The following is a 25,298-nucleotide window of genomic DNA, read 5'->3' on the forward strand; positions in this document are numbered from 1 at the left end:
CATGTCGAGTAGATACAAACAGCAACAAACTATCTGCAGAGTGAAAATAAAGAAGTACCGAGAGATGGCTCTGGGTGTGTGTGGGGGTACTTGCTGTGTAAACCTGAATTTCATCCTTGGAACCCAAGCGAAGGCACAGGAGAGAAAGACACCCTCCAATGTCTACCCATACCCCGCCCACACCAATAGACGCCTTCTTAAAGGAGGAAATGGTAAGGACATGAGGAAAGACAGGCCCTATGCTTTGGATCGTAAATTCCCCAAAGGCCCACAAGCTAAAGGCTTCCTTGCCTGGGGTGGGGCCTTTAGAAAGAAGATCCTAGTAAGAAGTTATGACTTTAGGGCACACTTCCAAGGTTTCCTGTTTCCAAGCTGTCATTAGAGGCTTCCTCTGCAACCTGCCTGCTATGAATGCTATCTCTCAAAACCCTACAGGGATAGCTAACCAACCACACAGAAACCATGAGCCATGATAACGCACGCACACACGCACGCACGCACAGGACATCGGCTCACTAGTAGCAATGACTGGCTTAGGCTGTTAAGTAGGTCAGGTTAATTACAGGCAAGCAGCATCACGCCCAGCCATCTTTCCTTATAAACTGATGATCTCAGCTATTTTGTCAGCACGGCACAATAGGCTATGGTCGTAGTGTAGGTTCCTGCCTAACTGTTACAACTGCTCCTGGGTTGTAATCAAGTACACACACCTCGCAGCTGCTTGTTTACAGAGCAATCCCAGGAGAAAACTCTCTGACGGAAGACAAACCACTGCGAAGTCTCCCCTAAAGCCAGAGCCCTACTTGGTTATGGAAAGATGTGGCTCTGAACTGCGTATAGTCAGGTCATTCTAGTCCTCTCTAGTCCACGGACCTGAGAAAAGAGGAAGAGTGAGGGAAGAAAAGCAGGGTGAGGGAGGGAGAGTGGGAAGAGGCATCTTTAATGGACACATTCACAAGCAGCTCTGAGAAGTTTCTGAGGGCGTAAAAGCACCTAAGCCACGATCTGGGGTTTTGTTTGGCAAACTGCTGGGCTAGCTGGCATCACTGAAAGGACTCTAGACTCAATCGTAGATGGGAGATGGGTCACCATTAACATACTGCTCCTGAAGAGGGTAAGAGTTCGTTTCCAGCACCCACGGTGGGAAGCCCACAACCGATTGCCTGTACCTCCAGCTCCAGTGAGATCCAACACCTCTGGCCTCACATCCTGCACTCCTTTGCATGCACCCACACATACGGATTTAAAAAATAAGCAAGCGAACAACACTAAGTAGACTCCGGCCTCGAACCTAGTGCACGCAGGGGCAATGAGTCTCACTTGTATTAAAACTAGGGAAAGCATGGCTATGCCTGGAACCATTTGTGACAGTGTGTGAGCACATAAGGAAATTAAAGTTGATGTAGCTTGCTTGGCACAGTGGCTCAAACCTGTAATCCTAGCACTTGGGAGGCAGAGTTACAAGGATCATGAGCTTAAGGTCTTCCTCAGCCAGCAAGTTAAGGCTAGAGGTGAACTGGGCATGCACATGCTCGCGCTCTCTCGCTCTCGCTCTCTCTCTCTGTCTCTCTCACTCTCTCTCTGTCTCTCTCCCTCTCCCTCGCTCCCCCCACAACTCTGGTGCATATATTTCTTCTCTACATACATACTTTAGAAAAAACTTCTAGGGCTGGAGAGATGGCTCGGCGGTTAAGAGCTCTGACTGCTCTTCCAGAGGTCCTGAGTTCAATTCCCAGCAACCACATGGTGGCTCACGACCATCTGTAATGGGATCCGATGCCCTCTTCTGGTGTGTCTGAAGACAGCCACAGTGTGTACTCATATATAATAAATAAATCTTTTAAAAACTTCTAAAATTACAAGTTGCCCAATCCATATGGTGTCACTTAGATTTACATTTTTTTAAAATGTATTTCTACAATGTTATTGTACAGGAGAGCTTTTCCTACATGTCTGTATGTCCGCCATGTGGATGCAGTGTCATCAGAGGCCAGAGGAAGGTGTGTGATCCCCTGGAACTAGAATTACAAATGGTGGGTGCTGGGGTCTGAACCCAGGTGGTCCTTGAGGGCGCTAGCCAGCATGCTTAACCACTGAGCCAGGTCCTCAACCTTTACATTCTTGAGGTGCAGCAAAACCACAAGAAAACCAGAGATATCAAGGCACAATCCAAAGGCTTAAAAGAGGCAAAACAAGACTTTTGAATATTTCTCTTGTTTTTATTCATATGTATGTATCTGTTTCTGTGGGTGACTTCATTCAGAGACCAGGAGGAGGCACGGCACCTGTAGAGACAGACGGCTGGCTGTGGCCTGATGTGGGGGCTGGGAACCAAACCTGGGTCTTCTGCAGTAAGATTGGACTTTAAGTCGGTGTGGGCTGTGCATCAAGGCCCTACGCCCTACCACGTGAAAACAAAAGAGCAATCAACAGACTTCGTCTCAGTATCTTAGCATTTGATTTTATAAGAAACAAATTTGTGGGGGCTGGGGATTTAGCTCAGTGGTAGAGCGCTTACCTAGGAAGTGCAAGGCCCTGGGTTCGGTCCCCAGCTCCGGGGGGGAAAAAAAAAAAAAGAAACAAATTTGTGTTTCTGGGGCTGTAGAGATGGCTCAGCAGTTAAGTCACTGGCTGCTTTTCCGCGGCCTGGGTTCAGGAGATTTCCCAGCTGTTAGTACCTTTGATATTGCTTCTCTGTGGGACTGTAAACCACGGCAGGAAGCTTGGTAAGGTAGAGCGGGTCTGAGACTCAGAGACTGGGTGGGCACACGCCTGAGATTTCGGTGACTCCCTGCCAGATTCCTGGCCTGGAACACACACCATGCTCCCCACATTAGAAAACGTGACCTGTGGTCGTGTAGGCCCAGAACAGAGCTCTCCATGCTGATGAGGTACTAGAGGCCCTGAGGGTTTAGCTAATAAACTCCCCTTCCTAGACATTTCTCCCAGTAAAAGGTATTTGATCTTGGTCCACCCTGAGAAGTTGGTACAGTATGATATGCATCCACTTTCCTTGCCGGACCACGGACTGTCTCTTCCATCAAGATCTGCCCACCGTGGGGAAGCAGAGAGAAGGCATCTGACTATCGAGCTGCAGCTTAGTTCTGCTACGGACGGCCTCTCGGTGCTTCCAGCCACAACCAAGAAGCTAAGAGCAATCGCTGCTGAGGTAAGCAGGGCTCCCCTTTCTCCTCAGCCTGTGGGCCCGACTCTGCATTTCTGACTTCTCTGTGCGGCTCTCCAGCAGCAACTGGAGGCCTGGAGGCCAGGGAATACCAGCTTCAGCTTTCTCACATCTCAGATTGCACTTTCCACTCTGGGAGCCGTGTCTCGGTGCTTCCCCGAGGCCAGCACCCGCCTGGACGTGGCGGCGGCAGCAGCAGCATGGGATAAGCACAGTCAAACTGCCCACATTTCGCTCGCCTCCCAAGCAGCCACGCTTGGTGGGCAGAATGCAGACTCCTTTCCTATTCTCTAGTGTCACTGGACGTGACCTCCTTTCTCAGAGGCTCCTGGGTTTGAGTCTTAGTCACCCATCCACCAGCTATTCAAGAATGTCCTGTATGTAACCTTTAGGAGGTTGAGTTACTGGGAGCAGGCTTTGAGGGCAGAGCCTAGTCACACACACTTCCTGCTCTATTTCCTTTGTGCAGATCAAATGTGATCTCTCTGCTTCCTGACTGCTGGGTGGCCTCATCTGCCAGCTGCCTCCCCACCTCGGTGGGCTCTGGCCTCTGGAATGGTAAACAGAAACAACGCCTTTATTCTAGAAGTAGCTTTCTGGTTCTAACCCAGTGACAGAAAAGTCACACATCAAACTTACTCTCCTTCTTTGATAATTTCAGAAATCAATCTTTGTGCAATCTTTATGGGGTCTGCTACCTGTTTGCAGTTAATTCATGGTCAGCCATTTGGATCTCGCTCATAGAGCACAGTCGTGAGCTTGTGAGCCTCCCTCCTCCACCTCCAAAGAGCAGGGATCACACTGGGTCTTGGAATTTCATTTTTTGTGTTACAGCCAGGGCCTTGCACATCCCTAACAGTGGGAATTCTGTGAAGTTCACATGAGCAAGGGCTACGATGGAAAGATCTCAGGACGGGTCTAGGCTCCAATGCTTTAAATTAATCTGGCCCCCAAATTGGGAATCTGTGTCCAAATGCTAAAAGTCCTTATCCCCAACTGGTTTTTGATTGATCAATAAAGATGCCAGCTGCCTGGAGATAGGGTAGGACCCTTAGATTTTCATGGGCTAGGACTAGGGTGGGGAGGGAGAAGGAAGAGGAGAAGGGTGGATCACCATGGCTCCAGGGAGAAGGATTAAGAGCTGCAGCAGAGAAAGCCCACGGCCATGTGAGAATTCAGGGAAGTGGCCAATTCGGGTCGCAGGGGAAGGTTTAGGTGTCTCAGGAATACCAGGGAGCGTCTGCTATCAAGGGAAGGTTTAGGAGTGCCCAGCCTTTGAGCCAGTCATGGCATCTCAAAGATTAAGTGGCGTGCGTGCGTGCATGCGACCCTCTGGGAGCCAAAGTGGTACAGCCCTTTACAGCTACAAGTCTACACAATGTGAAGCCAAGGGCAAACATGGGAGTGCGGGTCTGAAGCTGGTCTCGAGAGACGGTTATTTCCTGAAAGCATCCATGCAGTGTTTGACGCTTTAGGCATGCTCTCTGTATACTGTAATGCTTGAACTTCTGACTCATAGCCCAGACTACGGCTTCTCTTTGCCAGGAAAGCGGCTGCTTCCTCCTTGAAGCCCACATTCAGAACCAAGAGGACCAGAAGACACCTTTGGCAGGAGACAGGGTTCTTAGCCTGGGCAGCTCTTTCTCGTTATCTGGAGGTCACGCTGCTCTTACTTTGGTGCCAATTCAGACTTGCTATTAGAGAAGACATTCTAAGGCTTGTTATACAGCAGTTCCCCGTTTTACCAGAGAAGCTTTGGTCACACACACAGAACAACAGTTTTTCTATCTCCATTCTCGTTCCAAATTTACTGCAAATTATAAAATGCGTTCTCCTCCTGCCTCAATCAAGTAAATGCTATGATTGATCATTTACTACACAGCTGATTTGCGGGAAAACAGATTACACTGTAAACAACCCACAGACTAAGAAGTATCAGAACATTAATTATATATGTAAACGTAACTTCAAATTTGAACATATGCAGTGACTTTATAGAACTACCCACACTGCCCATTAAATTCTAGAAACTCAGAAGCAACTTAACCCTTCAATCACTTTTACATAGAAGGTGTTAATAGGATCAGATTATCTTATATTTAATATACTTATATACAAATATATTTAGTGATCTTGTGACATTAAAAATCATCTATTGAATGTAATTCATCATTGACTTTAAAACTAGCTTTTGTATATTTGAAAGAAAAAAGTCCCCATCACAGTAAAATGGAACCTGGCAAGGAACATCAGTAGGTAAGAAATTCAGAGCAAACTTTTGATTAAGTGGAATCTTTTGCACAGTCCTAGAATGAAGTCACATTGGTTGCTAATAATATGCAGGACGAGATTATATAGAAAACCAAGTAACACTGATCACATGAGTAATATCACCTGTTACAGAACACGCCTGTCACGGAAAGTCCTGAGAAGCACAGCAGCACCACAAAAGCCCCGAATGGCAACCCGTCAGCTTTTAAAAGGGCAGCATGAGTGGCAACTGTCAGTGTCACAAAAGACGACTGTACATCCAGATGTGCATCCAAGAGAACTGAGAGCAGCCCTCAAGAGGGCCCTAGGCCAGCGTCGACTTCTCTTCCTAGCACTAGTCCAGGCCAAAGCATGAAGAACATGAGTTTGATGCTAGCCTGGGTGACGAAGGAACCCTCTGTCTAACACAAAGGCAAAGACAGCAGTGTTTACCAACCTAGACATCTCCACAGGCAGGTGAACAACATGTAGGACTAGAATGCATAGCCCTGAGAAGGCATCAGATTCTGGTGGGTGCTACATTAATGACCCCTGGGATATTGTGTTAAGTGAAACAAGCCAGACACAAAAGGCAGCACCTCACTGGTCCATTTGTATGAGGCATCCCAGAGAACAAAGCACAGTGGTGGCCCCAGAAAGGACTGAGAGACTTCTGGTTTCAATTTTTCTAAAAGAAATGTCAAACATGAATCTGTTCCATCAAATACAATAACACTTGCATTTAACACAAAGACCTAAAATTATCTCCAAGGCGGTGGTATCCCTATATTTCCAGAACTGGAGAGACAGAGGCAGGAGGATGTCTGAGTTCATGGCCAGCCTGGTCACAGGAGTTCCAGGACAGCCAGGGGTACACAGAGGAAAACACTGTGTTGAAAAACCAAAATAAGTGCACAAATGAATGAATGACTCTTATGTCTCCCACCTTGTAAGACTGCACAGAAGCTTCCATCAATCCCTGGCCCCCGTGCAACACTGTAGGACTTTGATGGTGTGGAGCCATCCCTCACAACACTGTAGGACTTTGATGGTGCGGAGCCATCCCTCACAACACTGTAGGACTTTGATGGTGCGGAGCCATCCCTCACAACACTGTAGGACTTTGATGGTGTGGAGCCATCCCTCACAACACTGTAGGACTTTGATGGTGTGGAGCCATCCCTCACAACACTGTAGGACTTTGATGGTGCGGAGCCATCCCTCACAACACTGTAGGACTTTGATGGTGCGGAGCCATCCCTCACAACACTGTAGGACTTTGATGGTGTGGAGCCATCCCTCACAACACTGTAGGACTTTGATGGTGCGGAGCCATCCCTCACAACACTGTAGGACTTTGATGGTGCGGAGCCATCCCTCACAACACTGTAGGACTTTGATGGTGTGGAGCCATCCCTCTTTCTCCCGCCAGTCTTTTTGGACTAGCCAGTTGAATAAGATGTGAGGTAAATCATGGGTAATGGAAAAAAAAAAAAAAAAAGATGTGAGGTCGGGTCCTACCAATGGGAAAAGCTCAGCCTCCACATTTAGACTAAAAGCCGAGTGTGTTTCCTGCCTTGGCACGTGCTGGCTCTTCTGGAGCACACCATCCTCTTGATCATCAGTTTGCCTGATCCAGACACCTCAGCTGGAATGGTGGTCTTTCTCTGTGACCTGTACTCATTTCTAATAAGCATATAGCAACCGAGAAGTGACCTGGCCAAGATCATTTAGCTACCAGATAGCAATGCAGACAGGCGGCCTACATGTGAGGAGAAAGGGATGGTCCAATGGTTAAGAGTGCTTGCTGCTCTTGTACAGGATCCAGGTTCAGTCCCAGCACCCACCTGACATGCTTGAGAACCATCCATAACACTAGTTTCTGAGGGCTGACATCCTCTTCTGACCTCCAAGGGCACCAGATATACTTACATGGCACACTGATATGCATGCCAGCAAAACACGTATACACATACGATAAAAATAAACTCTCTTCTCCACCCCTGTCTTAGATAGGGTTTTACTACTGTGAACAGACAATTCTTATAAGGACAACATTACATTGCAGCTGGTTTACAGGTTCAGTCCAGTATCATCAAGGTGGGAACAAGGCAGCATCCCAGCAGGCATGGTGCAGAAGGAGCTGAGAGTTCTACATCTTCATCTGAAGGCTGCTAGCAGAAGACTGGCTTCCAGGCAGCTCGGATGAGGGTATCAAAGCCCACCCCCACAGTGACACACCTACTCCAACAGGGCCACACCTCCTAATAGTGCCACTCCCTGGTCCAAACATATACAACACCCCCTCCCCCCCCAAAGTGAGTGTGTTTAGCAGATCTGTGTTGGTTGGCTGTTTGGATGATTCAAAGATGACTTAAAGGAAATAAGCATTTGAAAGGCACCGGGGTATAAGATGAGTGTTCATTTGCATACCATTCATGTGCCACATCTCCAATGCCTGCTAGGCATGACCTAGGCCTATAGGAATAGAAACATAGTTTTAATGAACTCCTCAGTTGAATATTATGCAAATTAAAGTTGAAGAGCATCAAAGAGGAGTCAACAAAGAAATGCCTCCATGACCTGGGGTTTAAGTGTCTGTCGTGAGTATGAACAGTTTCTAAACGGATGGTAAGGGTCTAAGCAAGTCTCCGATGGCCAAACGCAAGCCTCTGTTCTATAATGTACTATTCTAAAGATGAAACAAAGAATAAATGAAAAATAATGTCGGAACTGGCAACGGGTGGGAGAGACGGCTCAGTGGGTAGAAGCTCCTCCCAGGACCAGGGTTCACTCCCTAGGACCCACAGAAAGGGGGGAGGAGAGCCAACTCCACAAAACCACCTTCTCCTCCACATTCACGCTGCGGCACAAGCAACCCCATCACATACACACGTGAGAGTAATAAATACACGCTTTAAACATGTTTCCAAAACAAAATAGCACAAAAGAAGCTTAAAATTTTCTATCTAGTCACCAGATCACAGAGATTTTTATATTAAAAATTGATACTTTGGGGTTGGTGAGATGGGTCAGTGGGTAGTTTGCTTGGCAGGCGAGCATGAGAACCGGAGATTGGACAGCAGAAGCTATGTCCGCAGTGCCAGCACTCCTACAGTGGGGCGGGAGGCAGAGGCAGGGGAGTCCCTGTAGATTTGCAGACCATGGTCTGGTGTGTAGAGCCCACAGCGAGAGGCTGTCTCAAGGTAAAAGGCAGGCCTGATAGCCAGGGCTGTCCTTTGACACCTACAAGCTGTGGCACATGTTCCGCCCTCCATAAAAAAAACCCATACACAAAAATGCACACGCATGTGCACACATATAAAGATGAAAAGGGAGTCACTAAGAAGACTTTGCAACCTCAGTTCATACTATCAGCAAGGTCAAAAACAAAACCACAAAATAAATCTAAAAACCTTGCAGGCAGGAATTTAATTTAAAATGCTCCCAGAGGGGTAAGGGTGTGGCTCAGTTCTTAGCTGGTCCTTCTTAGTGCATTCTTAGCATGTGGAAGGAAGGCCTTGTGTAATCTCAGTTTCTCTTCTCCTCCTAGGAAGGTACTGAGTTTGGGGCAGAAGTAACTCAGAGACTTAAGCACAGATCCTTTCTAAAGTGATCTGTCTTTAATCTGAGCCGATTATACTGTCTTCCCACTTCACTTTTAGAACTACAAGCTAGTCTGAATGCCTAACATCATTTCTTCTCAGTACGAGGTGTATTTTTTGGGCTCTCATTTTTAAATAGTTTGATTTGTTTTTATAAGTATAAAAACAGACTATTAAAAAGCACAAAAAATCTGTCTCATCACATTTAGTCATTTTAAAAAAGTGTGTGTGCGTGTGTGTGTGTGTGTGTGTGTGTGTGTGTGTGTGTACTCGCGCTCATGCACAGGTGCTGAAGGGGCCAGAGTGGTCCTGACCCCTGGAACTGGTCCTGTAGGAGAGGCTGTAAGCACCTGGGTGCTGGGAATGGGACACAGATCCTTGGAAGAGATTCCAGTGCTCTTGGCTGCTCAGAGGATTGCTACAGCCCCACGTTAGCCGCTCTAACAAGTCCAGTATGCACTTAATAAATACAAAACAACAAAAGCAGAGGAAGATCCGATGGCTCACACCAGCACCCTAGGGCCCACAGGCTTACACTTCTGGGGACCTGACAGATGCACCAGAATGAAGAGTAAGCTTTGTGCTTGCCAAGGACCATGATTTACAGTCCTGGTGTGATAAACTACGTTCTTCCCTGAACTCAAGGCCTCTAACTTAATAGTCTCATTGTATTCAGAGTATCCTGGCTCTCAAATGACAAAAAATTAATCTCTTCTCAATGACACCATTTTTTTTAAAAAGTGGAGTCCTGGTTCAAACAGTTTTGCCATTTTTCCCAAGGAGTGCAAAAACACTGAACAAAATGCATATATACCACATATGTATGAGAAATGTGTAACGTCTCAGATCCCACCGTAAGCAAGTCACCCAAACAGTTACCACTGAGTCCCTCAACGGCAATGCCGGCAGCTGATAATGGATGGCCGCAGGGAGTGTGAGGTGGGATGCATGACTCAGTCGATGAAGCAGGGACACAGCAGGCTCTTCTCGAGAGGCCCTCAGACCTTTCACACCACCCCATTACCTCAGTTCTTATCCTCTGAACTGCCTGCCTGCCCTCCCTCCCTCCTTCCCTCTCCTTCCCTCCTTCCCTCCCTCTCCCCCTTCCCACTTCTCCCTCCCTCCCTCCCTCTCCCTCTCTCCCTTCCCTCCCTCCCTTGGGAAAGCTGTGTCCTACCTAGGAGGAAATGTCCACACCGTGAGACACAGAAGGTAAAGCAGCAGCTCCCATGGCCTCACCTGCAGTTTGTTTCCATTCCCACATAGAGGAGCATGGGCTCCGCACCACCACTGCTCTTTCGGCCCATGTTACAATTCGGTCTCCATTGTCTTTAAAGTGAACCTTATTATTATCTTTTTTGTGTGCGTGGGGTTTTGCCTACACACATCCCATAGTACCTGTGTCCATGAAATGGGTCCTCTGCAAGGTCACAGGTCTCTTGCAACTACAGTTACATATGGTTTGAGCCACTGTGCGGGTGCTGGGAGTCAAACCTAGGTCCTCTGGAAGAACAGGAAGTGTTCTTACGTGCTGATTCTTCTGTTCAGCCCGAGAGTCCACTTTTAATGTCAATCTACTGAGTAACTGTTAGGATAAAATCTTTTCATATAACTTATAATACTGAATTAAAAGTATTCTTTAAAATGCTCATAATCGGAGAAGGGGTTTAGAAGGATGAATAACACCAAGGATATTTGAAAGAGCCATGTGGAAACCAACTATTTGATACGCTCCCTAAAGACAAATACACACATGGGGACAAAGAACGGGAGCGAGGGAGGGAACGGGAGAGAGTAGGGAGGGGGATACCTAATACACATCCTTTTGGATTAAAGCATCAGTGATTCAGTCCTTGGCATTACTGGTAGATGTATGCATGTGTGTGTGGTGTATCTGTATGCGGTATACACAGGTATACACACACATACAGGTGTGTGCGCACACAGGTATACACACACATACAGGTGTGTGCGCACACAGGTATACACACACATACAGGTGAGTGCGCACACAGGTATACACACACATACAGGTGAGTGCACACAGAGGTATACACACACATACAGGTGAGTGCGCACACAGGTATACACACACATACAGGTGTGTGCGCTCAGGTATACACATATGTGGAGGCCAGTCAGCGATGTCAGGTCTTCCCCTCTATCATCTCATCCTACTCCACTGAGATGGGGACACTCACGGAATCTGGAGTTGGTTTAAGGGCAGTAAGCCTGATGACCCTCCCATCTCTGACTGAAACCACATTGGTCATAGGCACACACACATGCAGCCCAGATTTTACATGGTTCTCTGCAGCGAGTAGGTGCTTGTGCTACTGCTACTGAGGAATTTAGTTATAGACAAATTCTTCTTTTAGGCATCTCCATGAGTCTGCAGTTTCGTTAAGGAATATAATGAATGGGAAAGGCCCTCGTGTGAATCTTCTGAGGGCTCCTTCCTGCTTCTGATAGTTACATGTTATCTAATCTTAGCTAAGTCATTTCCTTTCTCCTAACTCTGAACATTACCAAGTATTACTTGGGAGAAGTCACCACGATACAAACTTTAGCATTCAGTTTCCTCAGAACTCAGTTCTGACAAAGACAATCTCCAACCTCTCCCTGGGTGGTGCACACCTGTCATCCCAGCCCCAGGGAGGCAAAGGAAGGAGGATTTCTGAGTTCAAAGCCAGCCTAATCTACAGAGTGAATTCCAGGGCAGTCATGACTACCCAGAGAAACTGTCTCAAAACAAAATAAAACAAGCAACTACAACCTCCAGGATCATTCCTTCCCTGTAACGATTCAGCCTCCCGTGCTTGTCCAGTCTTCCCAACTCTTCTCAAGAGTTGTCAGGTCCCATACCCTTGAAAAAGCAAGACCTGCTTTGGGAGGCCCATGCCTGCAACTGCAGGTGACAGAGGAGCACACGTGTAAGGGCAGACTGGGCAATGCAGCCAAGACCACGCCCCTCAAATGAAAGCAAAGATAACATACATTTATTTATTTATTTACTTATTTATTTATTACATTCCCTCTATCTGTAAAATAAGAGCTAAGACTACCTGTCTTCTCAAAGAAATATATGTATTGAATCAACATAATGTAGTTTGATACTTAGAAAACAAATGTTGCAAAACTTTTCAGTCATTACAGGTAGTGAACATCTGTAATCTGAGTTGCTCTCAAATCTTTGAATATGATGTTTATGTTCAAATTGGTTTTTCTGTTTTTGATCAGGGATGTTAAACTGGTAATGTCTATACATTCATTACAAAATCTAAAGTATCAAAATGTGTATTCCAAATACTCTGCTAAAGAACCCTGAGCCTGTGCTAGAGAGACAGCTCTTCTGGTAAAATGCCTGTGGAGTGAGCTTACGGATTTGACCTTGGATCCCCAGCGCCTATAAAAAATTGAATTGATTACACATGTCCATAGCTCTGTAGGCATGATTGTTATGTGTGCACCCATAGCCTAACACCACAGGAAACAGAGACCTAGAATCCTCAGAACTCAATGGCAAGCCAGTCTAGACAATCACTGAGCTAGTGAGATACAGTATTTAGGAAAATGTCTGACATCAACTGGTGACCTCCACATACACTCACATGTGCACACACAGGCTCACACACATGCATTCTCTCTTACCCAACAGACATGATCCAAAATTGTTTATACCCAAAATAATAAGTTCACAGATGTTCCTAATGACACTGATAGACCACAAAATATAAAAAACACCTTTGTATTCCCCTGTGGAGAGCTTTTGGGATTGCTTCTAGAAACTTGGCAAGAGTTTGACATTGGGCTAGGATAAGGAAGTAAGCTCAGGCAGGAATCTGACTTTGGGCTAGGACAGGGAAGTAGGCTCAGTTAAGAATATTTACATTTGGGCTAATTCACAGCTCAAGGTAAATTCAGCCGGAGGATGTGTGGCTTCCCTTTTACCTGGTCGTCCTGATGAGTCCCCAGAAACAGTGATGACGGGACTTTGTTGCCTTGTTCGTTCCTTGACCTAGAAGTGACCTTATTATCTGCATGTACTTAAGATGGTATAAAAGCAGACTGGGGAAAATAAACCCTTTTCAGCCTCAGCAGTGGCTGGAGTCATGATATAGTGTTGTCTGATTGTCTTTTTCTTTTTTTTTTTTTTTTGGAGCTGGGGACTGAAACCAGGGCCTTGCGCTTGCTAGGCAAGCGCTCTACCACTGAGCTAAATCCCCAACCCCTGATTGTCTTTTTCTTTTCAATCTTTGTTCCCTCCCTGAAGAACCTGTTGATTGACTGGCTTGGTCACACCGCTATCCCCTTTTTGTTTTGAGTCCAGCCTTGGTATGTATGTAGGCTGGCTCCCTGGAACTTCCTCAGTGGACCAGACTGGCTGGTCTGGTACTCAGAGATCCCCTACCTCTGCCTTCTGAGTACTGGCATTAAAGTGTTTGCCACCATGAGCAGCCAGCTATATTCACCACCTTTAACATTGTATCAAACCTATCCTGTGTCTTCAATGGGTCATTTGCTCAATCCCCATGTTTAACTTTGCTATGGTGATTCTCAATGCTGCTACACAAACCCAACTTTATACTCAACACCTTTGCCTTCTGCTTTCAGCAGGAGGAATGAACCCAGGCCAAGTGCTGGTTACCTAAGTGCTTTGTCACTGAGCTAAACCTCCAGCCCCTAGGCCCACCCATTCTTAAGTTCTCTTCCTAGAGCACTGGCCCTGTGAGCAGGCGCCTGTAATCCAGTGCTCTCAAGGTAGGAGAAAGGATCAGAACTCAAGGTCATTATTTTTGGCTACTTAAAGGCTAGCTTGAATTATATAAGGCCCTGTCAAGAACAAAATGAACAAGGATAAAGGGGGAGAAAGGGTAGGGATGTGGAGAAAGCCCATTCATAAATCATCTTCATTAAGCCGTATGCCTTGAGGATAGGGGCTGTAATGAAATGCTCTCATTAAACTGGAATGGACTGAGTTATTGCAAGACAATCCTATGAAAAGTCACTTCAACAGCTGGGGATGGAGTTCAGTGGCAAAGTTCTTGAAACAGGCATCCTTGAAGTCACATCATTATAAAGTAAATGGAAGTTGTCATAAACATCACTCCCATTGGAGAGACTGTATGTAACTAGACAGTGAATCTTAACAGCAACTGGCTTATCAGAATTCTACTTCCCTGGCACTGAGAGCTCCAATTCTTACAGCCAGCCCTCAGAATTAACTGCCCCAGCACTTGACTCATTGAGGTAAGCAAGTGTTCTGGAGGGCTGAAGTCATCTGCTGATGGAGAGATCCTGACAGGGTGATCTACTGTGGAGTCAGCATTAAGCCCGCACGTCTTTTCAAGCAGACTTGTTGACACAGCTGTTAAGGTCTTAGTATGAGCACGGGAATATGCTGTTGCCCTGAATAGGGGTGAGAACAAAACCTGATTTTCTTGTTTAGCTGAGGTGGAAGCTTAAGTTGATCAAAATACATTTTCCTTAAAGTGTACTTAGAAAAGACTATTACTCCGGTTCTGCATTAGTTCCCAGTGCCTCCTTTATTTAGCTGGCCAGGCCGAAGGCTGAGGTGCTGAGGGCCTGTTGATGTAGACCTAGCAGCCGAAACCAAAAAGCCTAGTAGAAAAGAACCCAAGAGCTGGATCTGGTGATACACGTTCTTACCTCAGTGTTGGAGGGGCTAAGGATGGAGAATCAAAGGTTTGAGGCCAGCATTACTACATAGATGAGTTCTAGGCCAGCATGAGATATACAGAGACCCATGTAAAATGAACAAATAAACACACACACACACACACACACACACACACACACACACACACACACACACACAACTCATCTTGTAAGAGCTGAGAGGCTGAGTGAGGGAAGCAGATTGCTTCAGTTCAGGTTTCAAGCTCAGCCTTAACAACAGAGCTGAGACTCAGTCTCAAACAACAACACCCACCCAGTAAGTTGGGTAAGGTATAGCGCACACCTCAGAACTTGGGAGGCAAGACAGGCAGAGCTCTATAGGTTCAAGGCTGGCTTGGTCTTCAGAGTGAGTTGCAGGCCAGCCAAGATAGAAAAGGGAAAAAAAGGTCACCCATGAAACCCTGTCTAGGTAGCTAAACATTATAGGTTAGAACTTCTCACAGGAAGCTCTCATTCCACACAGAGAGCATTTGTAGCCACATCAGAGCAATTCATCTCATATAAAAATGACTTTTACCAGGGAATGGTGGCGCATGTCTTTAATCCCAGTGCTTAGGACAGCCAGGGGAAAAAGACGTCAGTAAAAATGTTAGAAATCAGTGTCACTTTCAGTTTTTATTCTACCTCAGTTCCAGTTATGGCGAACACATGCTAAACTGCTAGGAGCTAGAAACAGGAAGAGAAAGAGCTCAGTGTTGGTAGGAATAAACACAGCAAATATTTGAGTAACCTGGCCCCTATTACCAGACAACTCGTTACTCCCTAGGAGGCAAGGAAGAATCCCCAAAGCTGCTTTTACCACAGAGTTAGCCAAATTTGCCAATAAAGCTCAGACTAGCCATGGCTAAATTAAACCAAGGCTTCTTTTATTTAATATGATCAACTTTTACTCTGCAGTGGAGTTTCCTCCTGGGCATAGCGGCACAGGCTCCTATCTCAGTACTTGAAGATGAGGTCCAGTGAGGAGACTCGGTGAGTTCACTTGGAGACACTTGGCCCACCCATCTCAATACACAGCATAGTAAAACAACACCCCAGACTGCTACAACAGACAGAAACTTACCTGGTTACAAATTACAAGGGGGTTGGGGATTTAGCTCAGTGGTAGAGCTTGCCTAGCAAGCGCAAGGCCCTGGGTTCGGTCCCCAGCTCCGAAAAAAAAACAAAAAAACAAAACAAAACAAAAAAATTACAGCCAACAACATACAAAGAAAGGCAAAACAGCCAAGCTAAACAGAGGAATCTGCCGGGCTAAGTCCAAATACAGACAATATTTTCTATATATGAATACTGTTATAATTCTTCACACTTAAATTACATATTAGCCTGTGATTCTTCACTGGACTAGCTCAGACACTAGAATGAGTGTGTCCAGAGATTTCACGGAGGATAAATTATAAATACATATACATATCTATATATAGCCTGATTTATAGATTGAAGATTACTCTAGAAAATAAAAATCAGTGTAAAGTTTGCTAATTTGATATTATCCTGGTCTACATAGTAAGTTCTAGGGCAGCGTCTCAAATAAAAACAAACTAATTAATTAGTTAATTATCATTTTCATATTAGTTTAGTCTTATCATTTAAACCAAAGTTGAGATTGAAATTCATGTTCTTGTAAGTTGCTCTTTTTACTTAACGTAAAAATATAATAGATGTTTAAGTGTATAGTATTTAACTAAAGTACAATTTTCAATAAACAGATATGTAAGCTTTCTTATTAAGATATAACTAACCAATTCTAATGTTAGGGATACAACAATTTCGATGCTTTTACAATTCTGTTAACTGTTAATGCCTACAACTATTTCAAATAAAGCATTACTGGAAGCTTTTCGGTCTTAAAGCTTTTAACTGTTACCATATCCTACAACTAGTTCTCTCACCAAAAATACTCTTTTAGAAAATTTTCTCTAAGCTATAATACCTCTTAAATATTTCACAACTGGGCTGGAGAGATGGCTCAGAGGTTAAGAGCACTGACTGCTCTTCCAGAGGTCCTGAGTTCAATTCCCAGCAACCACATGGTGGCTCACAACCATCTGTAATCAGGTCTGGTGCCCTCTTCTGGCCTGCAGGTGTACATGCAGGCAGAAAGCTGTATGATGTATACATAATAAATAAATGTTAAAAAAATATTTTACAACTGAGGAAAAAATAGAATTTATAGAAGAAACATTTAAAAATAGGAATGAAGGGCTATAAAGAGAGCTAAATGGTTAAGGATCAGTGTTCAATTCCAGCACCCATGGCTCACAACCATGTAACTCCAGTTCCAGAGGATCCAGTATGCTCTTCAGGCTTCTGTGAGCACTGCATACATAAGGTACACAGCTAAGCACCCATACATATAAAATGAAGAAAAATTATATTGAAAAGTAGGAGTGAAGCTTCTAGGTCAACACCAGCCTAATTTTTTCATGTTCCATGACTCAAGATTGCTGCTACCGGCCACTCTCAGTGACAGAAGCCAGCACGCTATTAGAAAAGTACTTATCAGTCCTACTCAGCTGTGAACCCTATGAGGTATAATGACTGGCCTGGTAAGACACGCCTACTAGTGAATGTGAGTAGAGTAACTGACCACCTTCTAAATAGGTTTAAACTGCACATGATGAAATCCGTGATCGGAGAACCTGTGGCTAGGCAGGCCCCAGGTCAGAGGGAACAAACGACTACTATTTTCTAAGTATAAATTCCTAATGACTCACTGTCACACGCTCTGCATCTCTGATCCCCAGCTGAGAAGCTTCTGTTTGCAGTAGCTGCTTAATAGAGATCCACAACCGACCAAGGTGCTGCGAATAGCGGTTCAAGAATTGTTTGCACTAAATGGAACATATACACTGTGCCCCTTCCTCCCAAGGCTCAAGGACCACTGTGGAAGAAGGGATGGCAAGTGTAAGAACTGGGAGCAGTGTGTCAGAGCCTCCTGGGGCCCCTGCAGTGTTTCACCCCCCTTCAGACCCTTCTGGGTCCCTTGCAGGGTTTGACCCCCTACTGAGCCCTGCTGATGCATGTGGAAGCCTTTTGTTCCTAACAAAGGAGCAGTCTGGCCTGGTAAGGACACACCAGGGCGATGGTCCTGTCTCTGTCTTCCCAGTCTTTTGTTTTTGAGATGTAGGCTGGTCTTTCTGGATTTCTCCCCAGTAAATTGGGGGCAGTATTCGGTCTTTTGGGTCTTTTGTTACCGAAGTCTCGAGCTGGGGTTTCCCACTGTGCTTCCCAGATTTTCCCACCTGGTCAACTTGGGGTATATATTCGGTAAATAAAGCTACAGAGTAGTCATTCTTTCTCGTCTTTTTTTTTCTTTTCTTTTTTTCGGAGCTGGGGACCGAACCCAGGGCCTTGCGCTTGCTAGGCAAGCGCTCTACCACTGAGCTAAATCCCCAACCCTGGTCATTCTTTCTTAACAGGATATCTGGTAGACATCTTCATCTCAGTCAGCAAAGCGTCTCACCCGCTCTGCTCCATCCCATATCACACTGCCGATGGCTTCTCTCTGAGCCTGGCAGCAATCTCTCTACCCATCCAGTCCCCAAGGCAGGTTGCCGCCATGCCAGACACACACATCCCAACTCCGTGGCGGCCCAGTGTCTCCAGCCACCACACACTCTCTTGAATTTAAATCGCCACATGAAAGAACACACAACACAATAACCTCTGATCCAATTGATAAGATATAATTGTCCACCTGGACACACAAAGCCCTGCACACACCCATCCCATCCGTCCCTTAAGAATATTCATAACAACCTGTAAATGTGCAGACAGGAACCTTAACTTCAGTCTCCATGTTCTTTGCTGCTTCTTCCTTTCCTTGCGTTCCAGTGTCCTCCTCCCTCAAACTTCTCTCCCGCCCATCCTTCCTTCTCGTCCAATGACAGGCCTCGTTCTCTCCTGCACCTGCCTCACCTGTGTGCGATCATCCTACACGAATACGAATTCACAGTGATTGCAACAACGTGCACAGAGCCTGCAAGCTCAAGATAACAAACCCAGCATGGAGGCAGGGGCTGGGCATTAACGGCCCAGCCTCACCATGGAGCTCCTGGCGCTGAACCTCTGGGAGAGGGTCCTCTAAGGGTGTAAGCCCCGTGAGCTGACCGTGCTCCGCAGAAGACCACACACCCAAGAAGAGATGAGCTTTTAAAACTAAAGAGAGCCATGCCCAGTGGTGCTCACCTTTAATCCCAGTACTTGGGAGGCAAAGGCAAGTGGATCTCTGTGAGTTCAAGGGCAGCCTGGACAACATACTGAGTTCCAGGACAGCCAGGCTTATGTAGAAAGACCCTGCCTCAAAAATAAACGTAAATGACAATAAAAAGAAGGCATAAGTTTCAGTGGGTAGGGAAGGAGGGGTGGATAAAGAGAGAGAGAAGTGATGAATGCTATCTTAGGAAACCCTCAGTGAACTAACAGAAGATATATGAGACATGAAAACGTTTCTGGTTTACATACTAAAACACAAACTGTAAAGACGTGTCAATCAGCACTTGAAAAGTATTATGTACAAAGTGTCTACAAATCACATTTGGCTTACAATCTTAAAAATATAGCTACTATTATCAAAATAATTTCACATAAGGAAACAGGTAAAATGACTAGCTGATTTGGTTAAAGGTCTTCAGGCAATACCTGTAGTATCCTTTTCTGACAGTTCACTGGTGCGGGTCGGTCATTTGAATGAGAACGGCCTCCACAGGCTCATACATATGAATCCGTACGGCACCAGGGAGTGGAACTGTACTAAAGGATTAGAAGGCCTAGGAAGGAGTTATGGCCATGAATGCGGAGATGCTCCCTCTGATGATGAAAATGGACTAAACTTCTGAAACTATAAGCATGATCCCAATGAAATGTTGTCTTTCATAACAAGTGACCTTGGTCAAGGTCATGGTGTCTCAATATTCTCTATGACTTTAGATTAAAAAGAAAACCACCGAGGGGGCTAAAGGGATGAGTCCATAATTTATTAACGTACTTGTTGCTCTTGCAGGGACTTGGGTTGGATCCCAGCACACACTGGGGCTGACAGCCGTCCATAACTTGCTCTCCTCTGATTGCTGAGAACAGCAGGAACACATGTGGTACACAGACAACATTAAGGAAAAAAACATCAAAAGCCTAAAATAAATAAATCTTTAAAAAAGTTTTTCTTCAAAATAATATATTTTATATTAACTTCTTATTTAATTCAAAATTCGCTAAGTTTGCGCTCCCTAAGTGTGGTAGGTGGGTCAACTACTGTAGCTGCTCATGCGCACACATGCCAGCTTAAGCTGGACATTCCCCGATCTATAAGCACGTGAACAGAGGAACGTTTATGCACAATTCAATTCGTACGATTTCCAAAGGAAACATTAGAGCTACTAGAATTATTTTTGTACAAATAGGCCTACTGCAGAGATCACAACTGAGAAAATCATAAAACACTTTAAAAATGACACTCTGGAGGAAATTCTCCAGGGGAATTCTGTTCTCTCCACTAAAGAGAACCACACACATATACACTCATGAATAATTTTTTTCCCTCTCCCCATCTAATAAAGCCTCTTTTCCTGTAACGATGAATGAAATTAACAACAGATGGCTACTGACGTTACTAATTATAACTTACACAGCCAACTGTCATTAATAAAAGCCAGAATTTTGTTGGATATATTATACTTTATCTCATTTAATGTAGTGCTTTAAACACAATATTATTTTAGCAATGGCTGCACACTTATACTCCTCTATGGCTCTTTAGAAGCAAGAAATACATCTTTTTCATTAACCAGCTATGCCCTAGGCTTCTTAGTAGTTGTTCAATAAGCTTGTTTGTTTATTCAATTAATATAGTGAAAATATGTAAAACACAATCTATCCCAGTCTGGTGGGATATACTCGGTTCAAACACTGACCATTGCACTGCATCTCCTACGTAACATCTCTGAAATTCAGATTTACTAGTAAACTATATTTGGCAGCATTTCTCCCTGATTTTGTGGACTATAAAATAATTCTATGATTTACAATGTCTGGCTTCTTACATTTAATGAATAAAATCTTCGCAAAAATATAGATCAAAGAACACTTTTCTGGGCCTAGAGAGATACCGCAACAGACAGGAGGCCTTGCTGCCCTTGCAGAGGACTCACACTCATGTGGTGCACACACACAGATGCTGGCAAAGAGCTGTACATATAAAATTTTAAAGAGAATATTTTTTGTAGCCAGTGAGATGGCTCAGTAACAAAACTTTCCACCTATCTAAAGGAGCTGATTCAATCTCTGAGACCCACGTGGTGGAAAGAGAGAATGGACCCCTCCAAGTTGTCTTCACAAGGCTCCTTGGCATCCATGTACCTCCTCATAAACATATACATTCAAAACAAATGAAATGGAATACATTTAAACAGAACAATTTTTCTAATGCTGTTAGGTAAAGGGGCAAATATACAAAATGGGGAATACCTATAACTGTGTAAGGCATCATGGAGTTTTACATAAATAACTCTTGCCTATCAAATCAATGTGTTATGAGCAGAAAGACATCTCATTAACTGTGTTCTTGGGAGATTGATAAAGATGAATTTGATTATTTGCATGAAAAATGTAATTAGTACATGGGACAAGTGGGGAAAGGAGCAAGCTCTACACCAGTGTCTCAGGTTTCTGTCACTGACCAAAAGCAATCTAGAGAAGAAATCATGTTACACTTCCATGTAACCGTTCGTCACTGAGGAAATCAGGGCAAGAACTGAGGCAGAAGCATAGGGGCAGGCAGGGCCTGGAGCAGTCCACGAAGGGATGCTGCTTACTGATTTCTTACAGACCCAGACCTAGGGGCCATACTACACAGAGGGCTGGGTCCTCCCACATCCATCATCAATCAAGGAAACCGCCCACACACACCTAGGGCTAGTCTGACGGGGGTGAGCCCCAGCTGAGGCTCCTCCTTCCTCGACTACACTAGTGTGTGTGACGCTGACCAACACTAAGGAGCACAGAGTGCAAGGAAAATTACACCAATATCAATATCTATCTATCTATCTATCTATCTATCTATCTATCTATCTATCTATCTATCAACAGCAGATTTCATTTACACCAACAGTCTACTCTCCAAAACAGAAATTAGGAAAAAATCCACGCAGAAGAATCTCCCCCATGCACAGCAAGTTCTTAGGAATATGTCTAACCACAGAAGGGAAAGACCGCGAGAATCCCAGGATTCTGAAAAGGAAGTCACAGACTACTGGACAATGGGGAACACTCACTGTCCCTAGGTGGGCAGACCAACACTAGATGTCTGACTGTCAGGGTTAACGCAAGGATTAGTGTAGCACCTGTTACACCCTTCCTGTCCTTGTTCTCAAGTACCTTAAGAACCCATATAGAACCACAAACCCAAAGACACTCAAGCACTCCCAAGGAGTAAGAACAGAGCCAGAGGCAGCACAGCACCAACTGCAGGCCTCGTAGAGCTGTAGTGACAGAGGCAGCCAGGCGCTGCAGACACAGACAGCAAGGATGACCCACTGTGACAGAGGAAATAAAGCAGCAAGGTTATGCCCACTTACTGTTCGACAAAAAGGGCAACAACATACATTGGGGGAAGGGAGAAGAGAGCTGATCCAACAAATGGAGCTGGCAAAGCTGGCTTTCCACCTGCGGAAGAATGGATTCTCTCACTTTCTTCAAAACCAGGTCAATGGGTCAGAGACTGATTTAAAATCGAGAACACAGACATGGAAGAAAAACGCAGAGGATGTTGTTCAGGACACTGGGGTGGGTAAGGCTTCTTAAACAGAACCCCAAGAGTGAGCAGGGACTAATCCCAAGTGGCAAAGGTGGGCCTCTAAGAAAATGTTTCTTTACAACAAGGGAAACAATCAGCAGAGTTGACAGCCCACAGAATGATGCTCACTTCCGACAAGGGACTACTATCTAGAATTCGCAAAGAAATAAAATTGCCAATCCACAAATGACTAAATTAACTAAGTAGGCAGTTTTAAAAAAGGAAGGAAGGAAGGAAGGAAGGGAGGAAGGAAGGAAGGGAGGAAGGGAGGGAGGAAGGAAGGGAGGGAGGGAGGGAGGGAAGGAAGGAAGGAAGGGAGGGAGGGAGGGAGGGAGGGAGGGAGGGAGGGAGGAAGGAAGGGAGGGAGGAAGGAAGGACTGGAAATAACTATCGTAAAGAGCTCAATATCCCTAGCCATCACAGAAGGGAAGTCAAAATTACATTGAGACATAGTGTCACTTCACTTAGAACGGCTAGAATCAAATCTAACAACATGTGGGAGAGGATGTGGAGAGAAGGGAACCCTTATCCAGTTTAAGAGTGAGGGTGCAAACTAATACAGAGATCGTGAAAATCAGCTTGGAGCTTTCCGAAGGGTTTTAAAAAGAGGACTACCATATGGCCCAGCTATTAATTCCCAGAGCTCCATGCCCTACCACGGAGATATTTGCAAAAAATCGATATAATTTTTAATTGCAAGAAATATGACTGTCTAATAGAAAAATCTAAGATAAGCTAGACAGTTTATCTAGAAAATGTAATTTTAATAATGTTTGTTTAGCCGGACATGTCATATACCTATACTCTCAGACTGAGGCTTGGGAGAGGATTGCCAGTTGAAAGGATAGCCTGGACTACATTACAAAGTCCTGTCGCCAAAAAAAAAAAAAAAGTATATTCACACATACCACAACAAAAACCAGTGGGAACTGAAGGAACAATGCGAATAAAGGTAATTAGACTGGGGGTCCTGTCCTGAAACCTACAGGGCAGAACAGTCTAGTCTAGAAAAAAGACTCCTAAATATGGGAATGCTGCCTAGAACATATGTATGCTAGGATAACATGCTATCCACACTGTAAGACTAGGCATATTTTCTCTATGCCAATATAACCTAACCACGAATTCCAACAAGACTTACCCACACGTGCACAAGGAGTAGCTGTTTTAGAAGGAAACAAAGAACGTGTTATAGACTTTAAGAGGATATTTCTTTAATAAGACAATCTACAAATAAAAATTGAAAATGAGTAAGCTTGGTGCTACATGGCTAAAACTCCAGTATGCAGGGGCTGAGGCAGGAAGATCACCAGCTCAATTGCACCAATAAACCCTTATGGAAATGTTTAAACTAGCCTTTTATATAACAGAACCATCACTGACAGATAACCAGTACTGTCTGGGGATTAAAGAAAAACATGACTATGGAAAGAAGATAGACAAGAGTCAGCTCAACTTACCAGGAAAATGCAAACTAAAGCGGAAATAAGTGGGTCCTATTTAGGAGGCTGAGGCAGAATTGGTAGAGCTTAGAAATTCAGGTAAGTAACACTTAGAAGAGCATTTCTCACTAGATAAGACAGTCAGGAAGACTCAAGACATTGTTCATTGCAGAGGGTAGAGAGTGTACACTGTTACTGGTATTTTTAAAGGATTTTTTTTTTTTGCCATTTATTTATGTATGCATTTAGGAAACTAGTTCTTGATGTAGAATCCAGGCTTGGTTCAAATCCAGATCCTCTCTCTCCAGCAGCCTGAGTGCTGGGACTGCAGGCATATAATGTGAAGCCCAACCAACTCTGATTTTGAAGAAACTCCATTTCGTGCGAGACCAGGGGCAAAACTCCAATTCCAGGAAGGAAATCACAGAGTCCCCGGAAGCAAGTGTCCTATGGCAACGCCCTACTCTAGAATGGTCAGTCAGGCGACAACAGCAGGGTCACGGTACACAGATAACCTTAGACGTCCTGCAGAGAACAGACACCTTAGCCATCTTGTTTGTAAGGTGTTTTGTCCCCATGTTCAGTTCCTGCAGCGTATGCCAGAAATGAAGTTCTAAAAATATTAACTTCTTGACCCATATGTCCCCAAACTTTCTGTTAACTATAATAAATACCCTGTACCCCTAGACTTGGGGCTCTCACTCTGACCCACTTGGACAGGAGGGAGGGTGAGAGACCTTACTCAAGAGGTCCTAATAAAGACCCTTGAGTGTTTACATCAGAGTCAGCTCCTTGGTAGTCTTTGGGGTCCTGCAACTTGGGCATAACATTGACACCATGCCTAGTACTTCACACTTACAATTACATAAGATCCAATCTTACTTCTCTAAGTACCATTACAGGATATTTGAATACTGTATATAGGAAAACAAATCGTTAGCATGACATGAAAGCTTTGAAAGATGCTGCCCGGGTGGCTGTGGTTAGGTGTGTCCTGTAGGGCTGCACTTTGGGCGTGCCTCTAAAGCCTCCTCAGGTAAGAATGCTAAAGAATGGAAAGTTCCTGCCTATTTTAAGGCAAGCTGCTTGGGAGAGGTCTCGTGGTCTTTGCTCAATGACCTGAGGCAAAGTCAGCTGCACGGCCTTGACCTGCCCCACCCTAAAGGTGAACCGGTGAATTAGGAAGAGGCTGGATGATTTCAAAGAAACACAGAAATAGCTTGACATTCAGGAGCCAACTATATAGTAGCCCAATGTGTGTGTGCAACCCAATGTGTGTGTATGCAAACCTCCTCTCGGGCAGAGAACCAGAAACTAGCCACAGT

General features: G+C 44.8%; 1 protein-coding gene across 17 annotated transcripts in view; it reads right to left on the bottom strand.

The window, feature by feature from the left end:
• Cep57l1 (centrosomal protein 57-like 1) overlaps window positions 1-25,298 on the bottom strand; it is a 56,523-nt gene that overhangs the window by 25,570 nt on the left and 5,655 nt on the right. For 4 of the 17 annotated variants that reach the window (XM_087597245.1, XM_087597237.1, XM_087597244.1 and 1 more), the window contains exon 2: window positions 19,730-19,811. The exons of 11 other annotated variants lie outside the window; for them this stretch is intronic. The gene's annotated coding sequence lies outside the window, so the exon portion shown is untranslated. Of the gene's footprint in view, window positions 1-1,169; window positions 1,340-19,729; window positions 19,812-25,298 lie in introns of those variants that run through there. 2 more of the 17 variants (XM_087597238.1, XM_087597243.1) reach the window with 2 other exon arrangements.

This window comes from Rattus norvegicus, chromosome 20 (assembly GCF_021556685.1).
Source record: "Rattus norvegicus strain SHRSP/BbbUtx chromosome 20, alternate assembly SHRSP_T2T, whole genome shotgun sequence".
In the NCBI taxonomy this organism is placed as follows: Eukaryota; Metazoa; Chordata; class Mammalia; order Rodentia; family Muridae; genus Rattus; species Rattus norvegicus.